The sequence below is a fragment of the Terrapene carolina genome, unplaced genomic scaffold (genome assembly GCF_002925995.2).
Source record: "Terrapene carolina triunguis isolate 2854851 unplaced genomic scaffold, T_m_triunguis-2.0 Scaffold111, whole genome shotgun sequence".
NCBI lineage: Eukaryota > Metazoa > Chordata > Testudines > Emydidae > Terrapene > Terrapene triunguis.
This window is the reverse complement of record NW_020664462.1, coordinates 15,939,996-15,959,869: the sequence shown is the minus strand read 5'-3', so window position 1 is coordinate 15,959,869 and position 19,874 is coordinate 15,939,996.

Here is a 19,874-nt window from a genome sequence, read left to right as displayed (position 1 = left end):
TGACTGTTATGGAGTCGAGGAGACAAAACCCTCCCCCTGCTGGCTCCACTTCCCCAAAAATCCACAAATGGGAGCGACTATGTCCACAGTATGACGAGTCCAGCGATATCGCCGAATATTTCATCACCTTTGAGAGACTGTGCACCCTCCATGCCATCCCTGAAGATCAGAAGATGACCACATTGATAGCAAAATTGACTGGCAGAGCTCTGGACATATTCAATAAGATGCCTATTGATGATGCTTCAAACTATGGTAAATTTAAGGAACTGGTTTTGAAACAGTTTCAGGTTACACCTGAAACCTACAGGGTTAAATTCAGGACCCTTAAGAGGGGATCTGGATTAAGTAATGTGGCTTATGCCAATGAAATGAGAGATTTGGTAGATAAATGGGTGCGGGGGAGAGGCATTACCAGCTTTGAAGGGATGTGTGATCTGGTTACTCAGGAACACTTCCTGAATATGTGCAGTGATGAGGTAAAACAGTATTTGTGGGACAAAAAGGTAAATGCAGTGGGTGAATTAGCTGAGTATGCTGACTCTTATGAACAAGCACAAGCTGCGATCAAACATAAACCACTGGTGGAGGGGTATAAGGTTGGGGGAAAGCAGAATCACCGTTTTACCCCTGGGTCTGGGAAAAAGAAGGCTGGGCAGTCACCCCCCCATTCTCCTGTTACTCGACCCAAATTTCCTGCACAAGCAAGGGATCCCAGACGGTGCTTTCACTGCAATTCCCCAGGGCACCTGAGGAGTAGCTGTCCCAAATTGAAGGAGAATAAACCTCCCTTGTCCCATGTTAGCTCGGTTGCCTTCAGCCCTGAGGCCCCAGAGGGCACCCCCACCTCTTATCACACCAGCTTGGTGGACATGGGGCCCAGTGAAGCGGACAGGGAACACATCAAGGTTGTCAAGATCGATGGCATGGAGTGTCTGGGATGGAGGGATACGGCGGCTCAGTTCTCTCTGGTTCGACCGAGTGCGGTCCCAGATGCTAGTGTTCTGACGGGGCAGACGACCCACATTAAGGGGGTGGGGCCGCAGAGGTTCCCTGTGCCCCTGGCTAAGGTTCATGTGGAATGGGAAGGTATGGAAAGGGATTTACTGGTGGGGATGCTCGAGGACATCCCCGCGGACATGTTGCTGGGAAATGATTTTTTCAGCAGAACTAGGACTGTTAGTGTGGTAACTCGCAGCATGAAGAAAGGCTGTGAGGGGGAGGCTGTTCCGGCTGATGACTGTAGGTCTGATGCAGCTGAACAGCCAACACCTCCTGCCCCAGGGAACATGGTGGTGGGTGACTCAGAGGAAGTCCCCAGGGATGGGGCGGGGACCTTGGAACCCATAGAGGAGTTGGGGGAGGGTCTCATTGACAGAACAGTGCAGGGAGGCGGGGTACTTCCAAATATGGGAGAGGCAGAGCCAGGCCTCTGTCTGGCTGAGGACAACAGGCTCCCAGGGGTGGGGGCAGGGGAGATGCAGTCAGTGCCCAGGGACGCTTTCTCAAGGGTTGTCTGTCAGGAATTTGCAGCTAGACAAAGGGCGGACCCCTCCCTTGAAAGTATAAGAAAGTGTATCTCGGAGGGAACTCCAGGAAGGGAGGGGGGGGGAGAAGTTTTTTGAAGAGGACGGGAAACTGTACAGGCAGGCCCCTGTAGGGAAAAACCAGGGTCCCGGTCAACCCTATAAGCAGTTGGTTGTACCCAGCCAACACCGGGGGGAATTAGTGCTGGTAGCGCATGACAGTCCCTTTGCTGGTCACTTGGGGGTACAGAGAACATATGACAGGCTGAGGAGGAATTTCTACTGGCCAGGGATACAGAATGATGTGAGGGATTATTGTAGGACTTGTGCGGTGTGTCAGGAGAGGAAGAAGCCGGGGGGACCCCAAAAGGCTCCGCTGCGTCCCTTGCCCATCATCCAGGAGGCATTCCAAAGAGTGGCAATAGACATAGTGGGCCCTATGCCACGCCCCACCCGGAGAGGGAACAAGTATATCTTGGTGGTAGTAGACTTCGCCACTCGGTACCCTGAGGCAATTGCACTGTCTAACATAGAAGCCGAGACAGTGGCAAGAGCTCTGCTCACCATATTCAGCAGAGTGGGCTTCCCTAAGGAAATTTTGTCAGATCGGGGGGCAAACTTTATGTCGCAGTTGTTCAATGAGCTATGGAAGGTGTGTGGAGTGAAACAGCTTAAGACGGCCCCCTACCACCCCCAGGCCAATGGGCTGGTGGAAAGATTCAATGGGACCCTAAAATCCATGCTGGGGATGTATGCCAAAAAAAGGGGCCAAAGTTGGGATGAACTATTACCGTTCCTGCTGTATGCCTACAGGGAGGTACCCCAAGAGTCCACAGGCTTTTCTCCATTTGACCTTCTGTATGGGAGGAAAGTGAGGGGACCCCTCGATCTCATCAGGGATACCTGGGAAGGATGCAACACGGTAAGGGAGGAACCTGTGACTGAGTATGTCCAGAGGTTCAGGAGGGAGTTGAAAGACATGATGGAGATTGTACAAAACAACCTCCAGAGCAGTCAGGCCAAGCAAAAGGCGTGGTATGATAAAAATACTTGTAAACGCACTTTTGATGTAGGAGATTTGGTCATGGTACTCGGCCCTGCCAAAAAGTTCAAGATGCAAAACTCCTGGGAGGGGCCCTTTGAAGTGGTGGAAGTGGCGAATGAGGACACTTATAAAGTTAAAAAGCCCCTGGATGGTGCGGTACCCCAATTGGTACATGTAAACAGACTCAAGGCCTATCACAGCAGAGTGGCCGAGGTAAACATGATCTGTTGCGTCGAAGGGGAAACTGAGGCACACCCACTCACTGATCTGATGGCTGAATGCCAAGATGGGTCGTCCCTTGAAAGTATAGAAATCTGTAGTGAGCTGACACCACTCGAAAGGAGGGAAGCATTGTCAACACTGCAGAAGTACAGTGAGGTATTTTCCAACAAACCAGGGAGGACGCACTTGCTGTCCCATAGGATCCTCACGAAAGGGGCTCAACCTCCTCCTTCCAGGCCTTATAGGGCCACCGGCAAGGTGAAGGAGCAAATTCAGGCTGAGATACAAAGCATGTTGGACTTGGGGGTGATTAAGGATTCCGACAGTGCATGGGCTTCCCCTGTGGTCTTGGTCCCCAAAAGCGATGGCACCGTTAGATTTTGTGTAGACTATAGAAAACTCAATGCTGTCACTGTAACAGATGCATACCCCATGCCAAGAATTGATGACATGTTGGATGTGCTGAGCCAAGCCAGGTACCTTAGTACCTTTGATCTGACCAAAGGTTACTGGCAGATCCCTCTGGAGGGAGAGGCACAACAAAAATCAGCTTTTATCACGGACGTAGGGCTCTATGAATTCACAGTGTTACCTTTTGGTCTGGTAAATGCGGGTGCCACCTTCCAGAGACTGGTCAACAGAGTGTTAAATGGCTTGCAGCATTATGCTAGGGCATATATAGATGACATTGCTGTATTCAGCAACACCTGGGGTGACCACAGAGAGCACCTGGAAGTCGTGCTATCAAAGCTCAAAGAGGCGGGGCTAACTGTGAAGCCCTCCAAGTGCAAGATAGGGGCAGCCAAAGTCCCTTATCTGGGGCACTGGGTAGGGGGGGGTAAAATATCCCCCGACCCTCTTAAGGTGGAAGCCATCGTGAAATGGCCTGTACCCCAGACTAAAAGGCAAGTCCAATCCTTCATAGGCTTGGCAAACTATTACAGGAGGTTTGTGGTGGGGTTCAGTGACGTTGTGTCCCCAATCACGGACTTATGTAAAAAGCATCAACCTAATAAGGTCATTTGGTCAGAGGCATGCCAAAAAGGCTTCAACAAGGTAAAAGCACTCCTGTCCGCGAAGCCTGTGCTGGCCAGCCCTGACTTCGAAAAGCCTTTTGAGTTGTGCACTGACGCGTCAGACACAGGGTTGGGTGCTGTGCTGATGCAGACAGGGGAAGACAGTAAGAAGCATCCCATTGCCTTCCTGAGCAAAAAACTGTCCCCGGCCGAACAGAATTACTCTGTTATAGAGAAGGAATGCTATGCCATTGTGTGGGCCGTCAAACAATTAAGACCTTACCTTTTTAATAGGAGGTTCAGAATTCTAACTGACCATTCACCTTTAGTATGGCTTCACCGAACTAAGGGCACCAACTCCAAACTGCTACGCTGGAGCCTGGTCCTACAGGAGTTTGACATGGAGATTACTCATATTAAAGGAAAGGAGAACTGGGTAGCAGATGCCCTGTCCAGAAAGGAGGAACTTTAGGTATACTGCCTCCGCCATGGACAGTGTCCAAGTCTCTGGCAGTAAGTTCAGGGGGAGGGTGTGACAGTGTACCCCATAAGGCTTTATGGGGAGGGGGTGCTTATAAATGTATGTATGACATAACTGGAATATGTTTTGGGCTGTATGCTTGCTTGGTTTCTAAGTAAGCTTTGGGAGGCATTTGGTCAGCTTCTTTAGGAAGGAATTTGCCAGGTTAAGTACCTGATCAGGGAACAATGCATCTTGGAATGCTCCAATCCACATAAGAAGTCTTCCTGGAGACATGCAAGATTCCATGTGGGCAATGGCTTCAGCCTGTAAAGACTGAGTCATGCAGGGACATGTGACTTGCCCAGGTGACTCCAGAACTCCATCTTGGAGCTGGACTTTGCATAGGAGGGAGGAGGGGGGTCTCCTCCCACAAGAGAGAGTCTATTTAACCCTGGGGGAGACCCCTCCATTTTGTCTTCAGCTGGCTAAAGAAGGAGCCTCTCCAACCCCCCAGGATGCTTGAAGGAAACAAACAAAAGACAGTAACTACAGGGGTTGTGAGAGATTGCTGGACCCAGGCTAAAGGGAGATTAGCCTGTGAAAGGGAGCATTCTGGAACTGGTGAGGAACTTATCTGTATTTAGTTTGATTAGGCATAGATTTGCGCATTTTATTTTATTTTGCTTGTGACTTACTTTGTTCTGTCTGTTACTACTTGGAACCACTTAAATCCTACTGTCTGTATTTAATAAAATCACTTTTTATTTAGTAATTTACTCAGAGTATGTATTAATACCTGGGGGAGCAAACAGCTGTGCATATCTCTCTATCAGTGTTATAGAGGGCGAACAATTTATGAGTTTGCCCTGCATAAGCTTTATGCAGGGTAAAACGGATTTATCTGGGTTTAGACCCCATTGGGAGTTGAGCATCTGAGTGCTAAAGACAAGCACACTCCTGTGAGCTGTTTTTGGGTAAACTTGCAGTTTTGGGACAAGTGATTCAGATCCTGAGTCTGTGTTGGAGCCAGACAGGAGTGGCTGGCTCAGCAAGACAGGGTGCTGGAACCCTAAGCTGGCAGGGAAAACAGAAGCAGGGGTAGTCTTGGCACATCGGGTGGCAGCTCCCAAGGGGGTTTCTGTGATCCAACCCGTCACAATAGGAATATATGGTCAGTTTTCACAATGGACAGAGATAAATAGCAGGGTACACTACGGATCTGTCCTGGGAACAGTGCTGTTCAACGTATTCATAAATACGTTGGAAAAAGGGGTAAACAGTGAGGGGGCAGTTTGCAGATGATACAAAATTACTTAAGATAGTTAAGTCCAAAACTGACTGCAAAAAGTTACAAAGGGATCCCCCAAAACTGGGTGACTGGGTCACAAAATGGCAGATGGAATTCAATGTGGATAAATGCAAAGTAATGCACATTAGAAAACATAATCCCAACTATACATACAAAATGATGGGGCCTAAATTAGCCATTACCACTCAAGAAAGAGATCTTGGAGTCACTGTGAATAGTTCTCTGAAAACATCTGCTCAATGTGCAATGACAGTCAAAAAAGCTAACAGACTATTAGGAACCATTAGGAGCAGGATAAATTACAAAACAGAAAATATAATAATGCCACTGTATAAATCCATACTATGCCCACCATTTGAATAATGTGTACAGTTCTGGTTGCTCCATTTCAAAAAAAGATGTATTAGAACTGGAAAAGTTCAGAGAAGAGCAACAAAAATGATTAGGAGGGTAGAACAGCTACCATATGAGGAGAGATTAAGAAGACTGGAACTGGACAGTTAGGAAAAGAGATGACTAAAGGAAGATATGATAGAGGTCTATAAAGTCATGAATAGTGTGGAGAAAGTGAATAGGGAAGTATTATTTACCCCTTCACATAACTAGAGGACACTCAATGAAATTAATAGGCAGCAGGTTTAAAAACAAACACATAATGCACATTTAATCTGTGGAATTCATTGCCAGGGGATGTTGTGAAGGCCAAATGTATAACCAGGGCCGGCTCTGGCTTTTTTGCCGCCCAAGGCAAAAAAGCCTCCCGCCGCCCCACCCCCCACCCCCAGCGCAGCACAGGAGGGCGCCGAGCCCGGCCGCGGGCCGCTCTCCCCAACCGGCCGGAGCGCCGGGGGGAGGGCGGCGAGCCGGCCGGGGCTCCGCTCTCCCCAGTGGCCAGAGCGCCGGGGGGAGGGCGGTGAGCCTGGCCGGGGCTTTGCTCTCCCCGACTGGCCGGAGCGCCGGGGCGAGGGCGGCAAGCCAGCTGGGGCTCCGCTCTCCCGGCCGGCTGGAACCGGAGCACCGCCTCCCTCCAGGTGCCGCCCCAAACACAAGCTTGGTGGGCTGGTGCCTGGAGCCGGCCCTGTGTATAACCAGGTTAAAAAAAAATTAGATAACTTCATGGAGGATGGGTCCATCAATGGCTATTAGCCAAGAAGGTCAGGGACACAAACCTTCTCTGGGTTTCCTGAACCTTTGACTGCCAGAAGCTGGGAGTGGACAAGAGGAGACAGATCACTTGATGATTACCGGTTCTGTGCATTCCCTCTGCAGCATCTGGCACCAGCCACTGTCAGAAGACAGGATACTGGGCTAGATGGACCATTGGTCTGACCCAGTATGGCCACTGTTATGTTCTTAATAAAAGGATGCGCTTTGAAGCTCAGCAGGGTTCTCAGTGAGGACGGGTTTGTTAAGAGGGAAAAATGTGTGAGGGTGTAAGCCATCCTCAGTAGGAATTACTTGTGGGTGAGGGGGTATTATTTGTTTTTATTTTCTAGGCCTCTGGCACCTTGGGAGTGAGGGGGAAGAGGGTTCATGGGTGATGATTAGAGCAGAAGTTCCTCCCATCTCCCTATCTGAATGTATTTAGGAACACTCCTGGAGTTCCTGAAGGGAGAATGCTATTCTTCCACCTTCTCAGTCACCCTGAGGATGTCTCTTCTAATTGTAATATCTGCTTCTCTGGGAGTTTTTCTGGTCGGAATGTGTTACAGATGAAGTGTGGATCAGCTCTACCCCTTGTTTTTTCTTTTATCTTCAGGTCCCTGTAGGATTTTGTTCTCTACACAGAATAAGAAGGAAAGAATCCCTTTGTGCAATTTCCTTGTGTTTGTTTTCCCACTTATACTATCCTTTCCCCTAGCAGAAGAGCTCTGGAGATAACAAAGGGTGTAGATTGGCTTAATCAGCAACTCAGAGCTCCCTCTGGAAAGAGTTCCTAATATCTCCTAGTGAAGAGCCCACCTGATTTAGCTTGCTTGGCATTCCCACTGTCAGCCCAGAGCTAGCTTGTCTGAGGTAAAGTCATCAGCAACTTTCATTTCAGAGGGGATCTGTGGGGGTAAAGCAAACAGCCACCTGCTGCTAATCATGGCCATTAGGCAGAGACAAGCCCAGATGAGATTAACTGAACAGTTCACAGGTGGACAGTCAGCAGTTATTATGAAGCAAAGATCATGGGATGTCTATTTAAGACTTGAGCCTGGCTACAGCTTACTTTTGGTGGGATCCTGGGGAGGTGGGCTGTGTCCATGGGTTTTTGGAGTGCTGTAAGGTGCTTTGATTTAGTTAATAAATGTCCTGACTAATACTGCCAACGTGCTGGTATCATCTTCATTTATCAGACAGAGCTAGCTGCTCAGACTGATACCAAAACATGTAAAAACACTTGACTGAGCATGTGCAGTAGAACATATGCCTAAAAATAAAAGAACAACTCTTCCCACGGATGCACTGTGCAGGCATTCACAGGTTGGCTAGGGGATTCTATCTGGTGTAGAAGATTAAATGGACCAGTTGTGCTTTACCCACTGAGGGATTGGGGGGGATCTGTGGGCCCATGGAGGGGGGCAAGAATTTTGGGCTACTAGCTATGCTGATGTATCAAGATCTCCAGTTAAATCCTACAGATCTCTGCTAAGACCATAGTCCCAGATTCTCGAAAGTAATTTGGTTCCTAACTTCCATTGATTTCAGGGGAAGTTAGGAGCCGAAATACCATTTGAGGAGCTGGGTAATGGTGTCTGCAAAGAACTAGCTGTTCCGGCAAATGGCTCCTAAGCCACCCTCCCTCCTAGCAGCATAGGGACTCAGGAGCTGCCATGGCCTCATGACCTATGTCTAGGCCATGCACCTGCCAAGGGAGTTACTGGCCCAGAGCGGACGGACTCTGCAAGTGTTAAGAATAGATGGGTTGGAAATTTTCTATAAAAAAACTTTTTGACAGAAAATTGGCTTTTCTGTTACACTAACATTTTCTCAGTACGTGTCTGCTTTCCTCAAAAAAGTTTGACATTTCATCGGAATCCTTTCCTCTTCCCAGCCAAAAAAAAAAAAAGTTTTTCTGCAATTTTCAGTCAACGTTTTTCAGTTTGTGGCCAAAACTTTTCAGGTTTGGGGGGGTGGGTTTCACAGAAGATTTAAACCACAAGCCAAAGTTCATTTTAGATGAAATTTTCCACAGGGGAAAATAAACATTTTCCAACCAACACTACTTAATAATGACAGGTTTAACATTAACTTCCACATGTTGTTGTAATTACTATTATTAATTATTTATTATTTATATTAGTAGAGCATCTAGAACCCCTAGTCATGGACCAGGACCCAACAGTGCTAGGCGCTGTACAAACTCAGAACAAAAAGAACAGTCCATACCCCGAAGAACTTACAAACTAAGTATAAGACAAGAGACAATAGATGGATACAGACAGGTGGGGGGGTGCAAGGAAACAGTGATGTAGCAGACTCTCCATTTCTTTCATCCCTTTTGCATTGTTGGGGATGAAGGGAAATAGTTCATGCTTCCTTCAGAGCTCACAGTGCAAGATATACTTCTTTGCACAGTCCTTTTCTCAGTCAAGTACACAAGTTCCATGTGGAGTGAGGGACATGCAGAAGAAACATTACATTTCCTGTTCTCCTGTTACGGTTCTGCTCTTTGACTCAAGTCATTATGCCTTAGACATCTGGTCAAAAGAAATGAGTGGCTTACCTGATTGGAAGATGCTGCTTTTCTTCCTAAATCTCAGTCCAGTAATCTGAGCGCCAGTGAGAAATCCATTTCCAGCTTCTTTGCTCTATCAAGACAAACTAACCTGCGATACAAGCATGTACAAATTGTTTCAGATCAGATCAAAACTGACCTAATAAATTGGTCAGTTATTCCATTACTGTCCTGTTTGTTTTGCTTACATCCACCTCCAGTTCAACCTCCATTTCTATGCTTTAATATGCTTCAAGTCTTATCACAGTGCATCAAGACTAGACATAAGCAGTGCGGCACAGGTCTTTGACATGATACGTTGTTCTAAGGAGGCCTGCCATTCAAAGCCATCATGATGATATATCATGAAAATATACAGCATGGAGACCTTGTCAGTCTGAGCTTTGCCTTGTGACTTCCTGTCAATGCATTGTACCAATGCTGTCATAATCAGATCTCTGAAATGATATATTATGTGAATGTGCCATATTTGAGATATTACTCTTAATAATTATTGACATGAGATGCTAAAAATGACTCTTTCAGAATCAATATTGTGTATGCTGTCAATGCAAACTAAGACTAGCATACACCATACTTTTTATGAACACAGACAAAGAATCATTACCACCAATGAGAATTTACTCACCCTTATTAGGAATGAAGGCACTGGAAATAAGGGCTAAATAATTCCAGGTATAGGCTGACTATGGCCACCACAGATCCTAGAGGAGTGCCTCAGCAACAGAAAGGCCACCAAGAAAGAGGCTGCTTTGATGGACAGCATCGACAACCTACTTTCTGCTGGGGACATGCAAAGGCCAACACTACCACCAACAAGGACAATGTTGGCCAAACAAGAAGTGTGGACATGGGGCTGATTCATTGCATCCTCTAAGCAGCCCTGGTCATCACATAGAGCTGCTCCTTCAACTACACACCACAACATGACCTTCTCTGTCTTGGGGGAATCCCCACAGATGAGGAAGGGCATTGCTTGGCACAGGGGAATGTTGCCATCTTGCAGGGTCCTAGAGTCTGGGCTCCCGCCCAAGCCCAAATGTCTACACCGCAATTAACAGCCCCTTAGTCCAAGCCTCACGGCCCAAGTCAGCTGGCAGGGATCAGCCACAGGTGTCTAATTGCAGTGAAGATGTACCTTAGAAGTTTCTCCCTAACTGTAGGCAGTAGTGGTAGCCTTATGTCCAGAAGCCTGGAGGCTAACACCTCTCATAAACATATATCCTAGCTAGTGCTAGTGCAGAGATTCTAATTAATTATGTAAATACGCAGTCCTTTTTGGAACCCTCCAGAGCTCTTTGAAGCAGTAACATCTAGTAGCAGTGATTTCTACAGGTGAATTACCTATCTCGTGCACTGTAAAGGAAGAAAAGTAAAGAATGATGCACATTTTGATGAAAGCCTATGGGTCACATTCATCCCGGGTGTAACAGCACTGACTTTGTCAGCGATACACCAAGGATGAGTTTGGCCTGACAGCTTTAAAAACACTCAGTTTCACTGGAGCTACAACCTATTCAGACAAACTCCTATCAGGCATGGTCTAGATCGGGGTCGGCAACGTTCGGCACGCGGCTCGCCAGGGTAAGCACCCTGGCGGGCCGGGCCAGTTTATTTACCTGCTGACGCGGCAGGTTCGGCCGATCGCGGCCCCCACTGGCCGCGGTTCACTGTCCCGGGCCAATGGGGGCGGCGGGAAGCCGTGGCCAGCACATCCCTTGGCCCGCGCCGCTTCCCGCCGCCCCCATTGGCCCAGGACGGTGAACCGTGGTGAGTGGGGGCCGCGATCGGCCGAACCTGCCGCGTCAGCAGGTAAATAAACTGGCCCGGCCCGCCAGGGTGCTTACCCTGGCGAGCCGCGTGCCGAACGTAGCTGACCCCTGGTCTAGATAATACTTAGTCCTGCCTCAGTGCCGGGGACTGCACTAGATGACCTCTCAAGGTCTCTTCCAGTCCTACCTTTCTGTGATTCTATGACTTAAAATAGCTGAGCGTCTGATTCTCCAGGGTGTTTCCTTTCTATGGGCTAGATTGCAACACCCTGATTCACGTTTGCTAGTGTCTTACTCTGTGAATAATCCCATTGTCCTCAGAAGGACTTCTCAGCAGAAAGAGTCTGCTCAGTGTGAATAAGGGTGTAAGCACATTGCAACAGGGACTGACTCTTATTCTTTGTTAGTACAATGCCAGGCACAACGGGGTCCCATTCTCAGCTGGCCCCTTGACACTACCATAATAATAAATAATAAATGGTTAATAATAATAATAATTAATTAATATGACCATATATGAAGACATACCAGCTTTTGAAACAACCTTGTCTTGGCCCTTCCTCACTGGCATTATAGTGACAAAAATACTAATTAAAACTGAATCATTCTGCGTCAAATTGAATGAATTTTCACTTTATAGTTGATCTGGGGAAATGTTAGCCTGCTCTTTGCTCAGCATATTTAGATATAATGAATGCATTCTAACAATTGCCTCTGTCTTCTGGTTAGTGCATTTTGGATTGATTTCAAAATTTCCTTAGGTTATATCAGAGAAACATTTTCTAGTGGCTCAGAAATCACAGTGCGCCCAGTGCCCTGTTGTCTGTGTGTCTTACGTTGTTTACGTGCCAAGATCATTTTATACCCCACACTCTGTGCCTTACTTTGTAAGGCTGCCCTTATATTACTTTGCAACTGTTTAGATTTTCAAGCATCCATGCATAAATTATGATTTATTTAGCTCTCCAAATGGAAGGTTGAGAAGAGTATTTGTGGGGGGGGGGGGGTTGTTTTTCGTTATGAATATTTTAAGAGGATTTTTTCTTCTAAAAAAACTACTGCACATTAGCTAAATTTAAGTTTTCTTTCTGCATAAAAAACTACACAACATACAAAGCTAGAATTAAATGAAAAAACTAGCCTTGGGCCCTATATTAAGAGGTGCTCAGCACTTGTAACTTTCATTGGAGTCTACAGGAGCTACAGCTGCTCAGCACCCTCAAAAGTTTGCCTTCTGTGATGATTAATATTCCTTCATATATATGTGCCTATCATGCCATGTAATATCAGCTAGATAGTAGCTACAGACCATCATCATATACATTTGTCAGTACTTACAACAGATATATGAATTTAATAGGCATCAATATAAATATTGTCCAATTTTGAACATAATGATAGTACAGTATATTGTTGCTCGCAAGTTACTCAGATGTTATTATGATACTCAGAGCCAAAAGGTGAGGGCATAATTGAACTATTGCCCAAAGGCAATTACTGACTAAAATTGATTCATTCTACAAACAAATCTGACCAATGGATTAGTAGACACATTACAGCAGATTTGGACAAGGATGCCATAATTGTTAAAGAGACATAACTGCCTAATATTAGGCAGTTAATATAATTTCTTATACTCTAGAATTTCTTGTTGGTTTAGCCAAATAGATCTCATGCAGGAATAGGGAGCTGCTTTTCATGAGTTTTTTCTTGCTTCCATAAAAAGCCAACAGAGATGGCTTTTTGTTTTGTTTTGTTTTTTAAGTGTCTTCAATGGAAATGCTAAACTTTCAGTAATAAGAGGAGGGCTGCTCTAAATGTAATGGGCTCATTAGGGGCCTGAGCCAAAGCCCACTGAAAACAATGGAAAGTCTCCTACTGATTTCAATGGGCTTTGGATCAGGGCCTACCCTGTTAGGATGAAGGTCATCCTTCCTTGTATGAAGCCTGATGGGTTTTCTGTGGGGAACTCTGAGGGAACGAAGTTAGCTCCTATCAACCCATAGTCAGATTGCAGGGATTCGGGGCCACTGAATTTGCATGAACATGAACTCATGCCCCACTTAATAGTTCAGCGCCTAAACAAAGACCACTTCCATGGTGGCCCTTTTGTTGCCACCCTTCTTGTGAGCCCCCAGTTCCTCCACACCCAGAGGAATTCACCTTAAGGAAGAAAACTGCTTTTTAAAGCAGTCTGGGCTGAAGATGTTCAGGCCTGCTACTAGATGCCCTTGTAGGAGCTGCACTAAACATTTTATTTAATGTATTTATTTATTACATCTTCACCTAACAAATGACTGTTGTTTTTGTATGTAAACCTTGCCACAATTATACACCACCTTGAGACTAGGCTACTGTAATGTACATTACATGGGGCTGCATTTAAGACTACCTGGAAACTGAAACAGAATGTCACTGCCCACTTTCTAGGTGTGGTGTCACACTGGGAGCAAATAAGTCCAAAGGTCCATTTCCTACACTGGCTATCATTAGCTTCCGAATGGCGTTTGATGTATTGGTTTTAACCTGTAAAGCTATATGTGGCTTGGGATCAGGACGCCCGAGAGATTCTCTCTTCCCATGTGACACTGCTGCAGTTATGCTCACTGGGGGGAGCCCATTGTGGAGATATCTGGGACAATTCCTCAGCTGATGTAAATGGGTGTAAGTCCACTGACAACGCATGCTGAGGATCAGGCCTGCCTCAATTTAAAGAGGGAGGGCTGAACACAGCATTCTACATGAATGCCCCTAAGCTTTGGAATTTGCCTCCCGATTTGGTCTGCAAGGACATAGTTTTGTTAAACCTCCCAAAACCCTTCAAGGCCACCCCCCTTTTTTTTCTTAGGCATTTTTGGTGGGCTAGGATATAGCTGAGAGATTGAAGGTTAAGAGGGGAATGTGTGAGGGATAAAGGGAGCTGTTATTCTGGGTGGGCAATGGATGATGCAGACAGATAGTTTAGTACATGATCCTTGTGTTATTTTATAGTGATGCTGCAGTATTAATGATTGTAAAGTGCCCAGAGTGATTCAGATGGGCACTTGTTGTTATTAGAAATCAAAATAAATAAATAAAAGTGATCAAGTTTGATGCATCTAAGAATTGCTTCAGAATCTACTGCTGTGACATGTGTATATGTCAAGCAATATTAGGCACTTTTTTTTTTATCAAGGTCACAGATCAATAGCACAGTTAAGTCATTTTCAGGCACACACAATATATTAGGGACAATTTTAACAAGCACATTGGTACACTCTGACTGGATTAAACAAAGTATCTGGAAAAAGCTAGGGTGTAAATATGCCAGAAGAGAAAGAAAACATGTATACTATGTTCAAAAATAGTCTTCAAGTGTAAGGAAACAAGAAAAACTGAGACAATCATGTGCATACCTCTCCTGCTGCCATGGACCAATGAATACAGTGGTTACCATGGCTGAATCTGGCTATGAGATGGACTTTAGAGGGCAAGCTTTGTTTCTGGTCATTACCCAAACAGAGAGTCTTGATCCAGTCTGTTGGTTTGTGTACTTTGGGCAAGCCAGTTTCACATTGCAAGAGCCAAGGAGATCACTTCAGTTAGAATTTATCTCATGCCTTCAGGGTTTCTCTTAGCATTCCCCTGCTTGGCTATCATATCATACAAACATGGAGATGAATTTCATTTGAAATTCCAAAATATGACTCTGCATTTTTTTCCTGAAAAAGTGCAGTGAGGAACAGTACAAGTCACACTGATAACATTACTTTCATTGCCAAAGGCTATTTATGTATCCTCTTTTTTTCATAGAGAAAAATAGTACCTTAAAATGTAGATCCTACTAGTAAACTAGCTCTGTCACTGATCTGGGGTAATAATATATAACACATGAGCGACAGTTTTTTCAAAGCTGAGCTGTTAAACACGTACATTGGACTTGATCCTAGCTCTTGATGAAGGCAATTAGAGAAAGAGGCCCTCCCATAAATTCTGGAGTGCCTTCTGCAGAAGGGGAGCCCCAAGATTTTCAGGTAAGAATTTTCTTATTCTAATATTCATGGATGGGGGGGGGGATCTATTGCAACATCTATATCTAGCCACAATCTAGTACTAAAGATAGAATTTCTTTTAAAGGTCACATCATAATAATGTTTAGAAAATGCAAATGTTAATGTTAAGTGACTTACCCCCAAAGCAGGTGAGCATCAGAATCAGGACTAGGGCTCAGGAGTCCTGTGCTTGAACAGCTAGAATACACTGCCTCTTCAGCCTTCTGAATCATTCATAAGAACGGTCATATTGGGTCAGACCAATGGTCCATCTAGCCCAGTATCCTGTCTTCTGACAGTAGCCAATGCCAGGTGCTTCAGAGGGACTGAACAGAACAGGCAATCATTGAGTGATCCAACCCCTGTCACCCATTCCAGCTTCTGGCAGTCAGAGGCTAAGGCCATCCAAAGCACGTATTTGCATCCTTGACCATCTTGGCTAATAGCCATTGACGGACCTATCCTCCATGAACTTAGCTAATTATTTTTTGAACCCCGTTATAGTTTTGGCCTTCAAAACATCCTCTGGCAACAAGTTCCACAGGTTGGCTCCAACAATTAGAAGCTTAAATAATATGTTCCACCAGGATATTTTTACCTCACTGTATTGATATAGTCATACAAATATATATATATTGCAAATATACAGGGAAAGAGAGAAAATGCTTCGTTACAAAGTTATGTCTGTGGCCCCAAAACTTTGCCTGGCTTTTAGCTGAAGACCTGATCTCAAATCTACTCTCAAGCTTCCACTTATGGGGATGGCAGGAGACTATGTAAACTGTGGAGGTGATGCTTTGAGACGAGATGCTTTAAGAGAGTTCTGATCTTTTTAATATATAGCACCCCTAGTGGCTGTTACATGGAGTTCCACTTGTTTCATCTGCAAAGATAGCTTCTTGCTTTCCCCACTTGCATTCCCAGAGAAAAGTAGTTGAAAAGAGATGTGGATGCGGATGCAGATCACAGAGCAGGGAAAACATGAGGATGAAAGTAATCCCTACTTGATAAATCTCAGATGGGAATAATTCAGGGGGGAGTGAGGAATATAGAGTTCGGGGTGTCATAGAGAAGGGAAAAGGCTAGAACAATAAATGTGACAATTTCTCCATATTTAGAAGTAAAATTAGATCCATGCATTGTATTTTGTTTTGTATTTGCCTGTTTGTTGCTCTGATTTTTGAGGTACTATGGGTATCAAGAATCCTGTGGAAAACTCTGCTTTAAAGTACAACTAGCAACAACAAAAAAGATATAAACTGTGTGTAATGGTGACAGAAGACATGATAGGCCTCATTTGAACCAATGAAAAGCAAGAGGTATCACCACTGTTACCCACACAGGTGTACATGAAAACTACAAAAGCCACACTAATAGGTGCCCATATTCTGGAAGTCCATGGTCCCTCCTCCCCCCACCCTAACATGCAGATTATTTCTTCCTGAAGCATGAATAACATGCGGGAAGGATGCGTCTATGGACCTTTGCCGAGACAAGTGGCATACAGCCATAAACATGCAGTCCATACATTAGGGCCAACTGCAGAGTATCCTGCCATGGCAGAGTATCCTGCCATGGCAAAGTCAGGCAGAGTCCATGGAGTGGCTCTTCACTAGGTGTTGCTGCAGAGCAGAACTAGGGTGGACATATTCTAACTTTAGTTTTCCTTGCTGAGTACAGGTTTTCTGACAAGGCCTGTGCCCATTACTTTCTCAAATTTGGCCCTATAATTTTGACATAAATGATATTATCTGCTATTTGTTCAAAGTTCTAAATTGGCCATGAAGATGTCATTTCCAATATCATCAAGAGAGGCAAAGTTTGCTACCATTGGTTAAACAGTTTCTTCTGCAAGAGAAAATAGTTTAAAATCTTCATGAGTGGGGGGGGGGGGAAACAACCTCCAAGGTTTAAGACAATGGGTCTGCCTGATTCTCCTTTTACTTATCCCAGTTTTAGAGCAGTATAACTCACTTGACTTCGCTGGAGTTACTCATGATTTACTTGTCGGTAAATGAAGACTCAGGCCCAATATTTCTTGATAAATATCACACATGCAAAGAGGTTACAAGACATGAAGCTTTAACACTCTGCAAAGTGATAAACTGATTTCAAAAGTCATATATTAGAGGTGAGTATAAAGGGTGACTGTTAGAAGAGTAATTAAGACCCAGTTATCTACACAAACATTGCATCTGCTGTTTTGTGAAGGAAACTTGAGTATTTGCTGCTGCATTCATAATTACATAAAAGCAATGAACCTCACAACGTTTAAAATAAGCCACTAATAAACTCGCTGTGATGTTTAAATGTCTCAATGCTCTTACATAATGCAAAATAATAGACTACCAGTCTATTTTTTTAAAAATAATCAAGATCTCAAGTAGTTTATATTCCCAAATTGCAATGTGGAATAATGAAGGCAATTTATAGATATTTATGATACATATATAAAGATACAAACCCAATATGTGTGTTTATAGGGGGATATGTGGTTCATATAGACATGTGCATAACATATATATACATGTGCATGCTGTGTCTGAGACAAAGCCACTGGAGTTAATGCAGAGCCTGATTTTCAGCAATACAATGGTACTCACAGAGTGCCAATGCTTTCAATGATGGTATGGTTGCCCAACACCTCTGAATGTCAGGCCAATAAGGGCCATCTAAATGTGATTCTCTGTGTGTCTGTCTTGGCGCTATTCATCTACAATAGGTGCCACTGAGAGACTACGACACTAGAGCCAGAGCCTCTGCAAGGGGCAATGGAAGATGCTGGGCCTGCTGCAACCCTTGATCTCAGCAACAGTAGTTGTAAGAGAGGATGAAGCTGCTGCAGAGGCTGAGAGTGACAGCTGAAGTTGCTGCAACAGGGGAGAAATCCTGACCCCACTGAAGTCCATGGGAGAATTGCCATGGACTTCAGTGGGGCCTGAATGTCACACTAGGAGTTGAAAGTACAGAAGCTGGGACTTCTCCAGGGGAGATGAGGGCAGACAATTCTGGAGCCCACACCTGATAACAGAGCAGCTCCAGTGAGCTAGGTGGGAGAGGAATTAGCCACTGACCTGGAGCAGGAGATGCTCCATGGAAATGAAAGGGGCTGACTCACTGGAGCAGTGTGCTAGGCCTGGAGCTGGCCCTGCAGCAGTGCGAGTGGGAGGCGCTGGGCTAGAACCATTGTCAAGGCAGGCTTAAGCTACAGCTTGCAGTGGAGGTGAGAAGCGCCCAAAATGGAGGTGGCCCAGTCAGTAGGTTGGAGCCAGCTGCAGGTGTAGGGAGAAATGCCCGAGAGAGGAGCAGGCCTCCCTGGAACTACGATTAGAGGAAAGAGAAGGAGCCCCTGGCTACAGAGAGGGCAGGGTGAGGGAGGCTGGACGCAGAGCCCTTACAGGAGAGGTAAGAGGCGCTGGACCCTGCAGCGCAGGTGGGAGGCCTTAACCCCACCCCCAAGCCGGTGCAGCGGGAGTGAGATGCGCTGGAGCCCGACCAAGAGGGTTGCCCGCAGGGCGCGAAGCAGAGGTGGCAGAGCCCTGCAGTGGGAGTGGGGGGGGGGAGGACACTGGAATCTGGCTGCAGAGCAGCTGGGGGCACTGGAATCTGGTTGCAGTGCAGAGGGGGGGAGGCGCTCAGCCCGCTGCCGCGCTGACAGGCGCTGGAGCCCTGGGGATGGCGGGGGCTGGAAACACTGCAAGGGTGGGGGAGCGGGGAGAGGAGCCGGACCCTGCCGCAGCCCGAGCGCCGCGGAGGCGCTGCTGGAGCAGCTGGGGTGGGAGCCTGCGGGAGAAGCGCTGCAACCGGGTGCTTGGCAGAGGGGGTCCGGCGGTGCCTCTCGGGGCGGCGGGATCCAGGGGGCCAGCCGGCGCTGTGAGTACCGGGCTCGGGCGGGTCCCAGGCAGCCCTGCCCTAGGTGCGGGAATAGGCCCGACTGAGACTCGGGTCCAGTGGACGCAGCTGCGGCAGCCAGCGGCCGCCCTTCGCCGCTGCTTCCCTGGCAACTTTCAGACACCGGGAGAAAAGCACTGAGGGGGGCTAGCGCCTGCCAAGCGCCTGGGGGGCGGGATCGGGGGCTCCCTGCCGTGTGTCTGGGGCGCCCTGCCGAGCGCCTGCGGGGCGGGATCGGGGGCGCCCTGCCGTGTGTCTGGGGGCGGGATCGGGGGCGCCCTGCCGAGCGCCTGGGGGGCGGGATCGGGGACGCCCTGCCGTGAGTCTGGGGCGCCCTGCCGAGCGCCTGGGGGGAGGGATCGGGGGCGCCCTGCCGTATGTCTGGGGGGCGGGATCGGGGGCGCCCTGCAGTGAGTCTGGGGCGCCCTGCCGAGCGCCTAGGGGGAGGGATCGGGGTCTCCCTTCCATGAGTATTGGGGGGCGGGGGCGCCCTGCCGAGCGCCTAGGGGGCCCTGCCGAGCGCCAGGGAGAGATCGGGCCCCTTATGTGCGCCGAGGGTAGGATCGGGGTGCGCTGGTGGGCGGAAGCGGAAAGGAGAACCCCGTTATGTGACAGAGAGAGGGAATCGGGGAGCGGAAGGTGGGCAACGATGTGCCAGAAGAGACGTGCGGGGGCAGGGAGGTGGCCGGGGGAAGAAATGCGCCGTTGACAAGGATTCTCCTATTGTGCCAGGGCAGGGCTGGCATCCAGCAGTGGGCAGCAGCGGGCCCGGGAAGTGATGGGGAGAGAAAGGCACAGAGGGCAGGGAGCATCTCACATGGGTGGGGAGGAGACAGGAGAATTGGGGAGAGGCTTGCACAGAGGTTATCCAGATG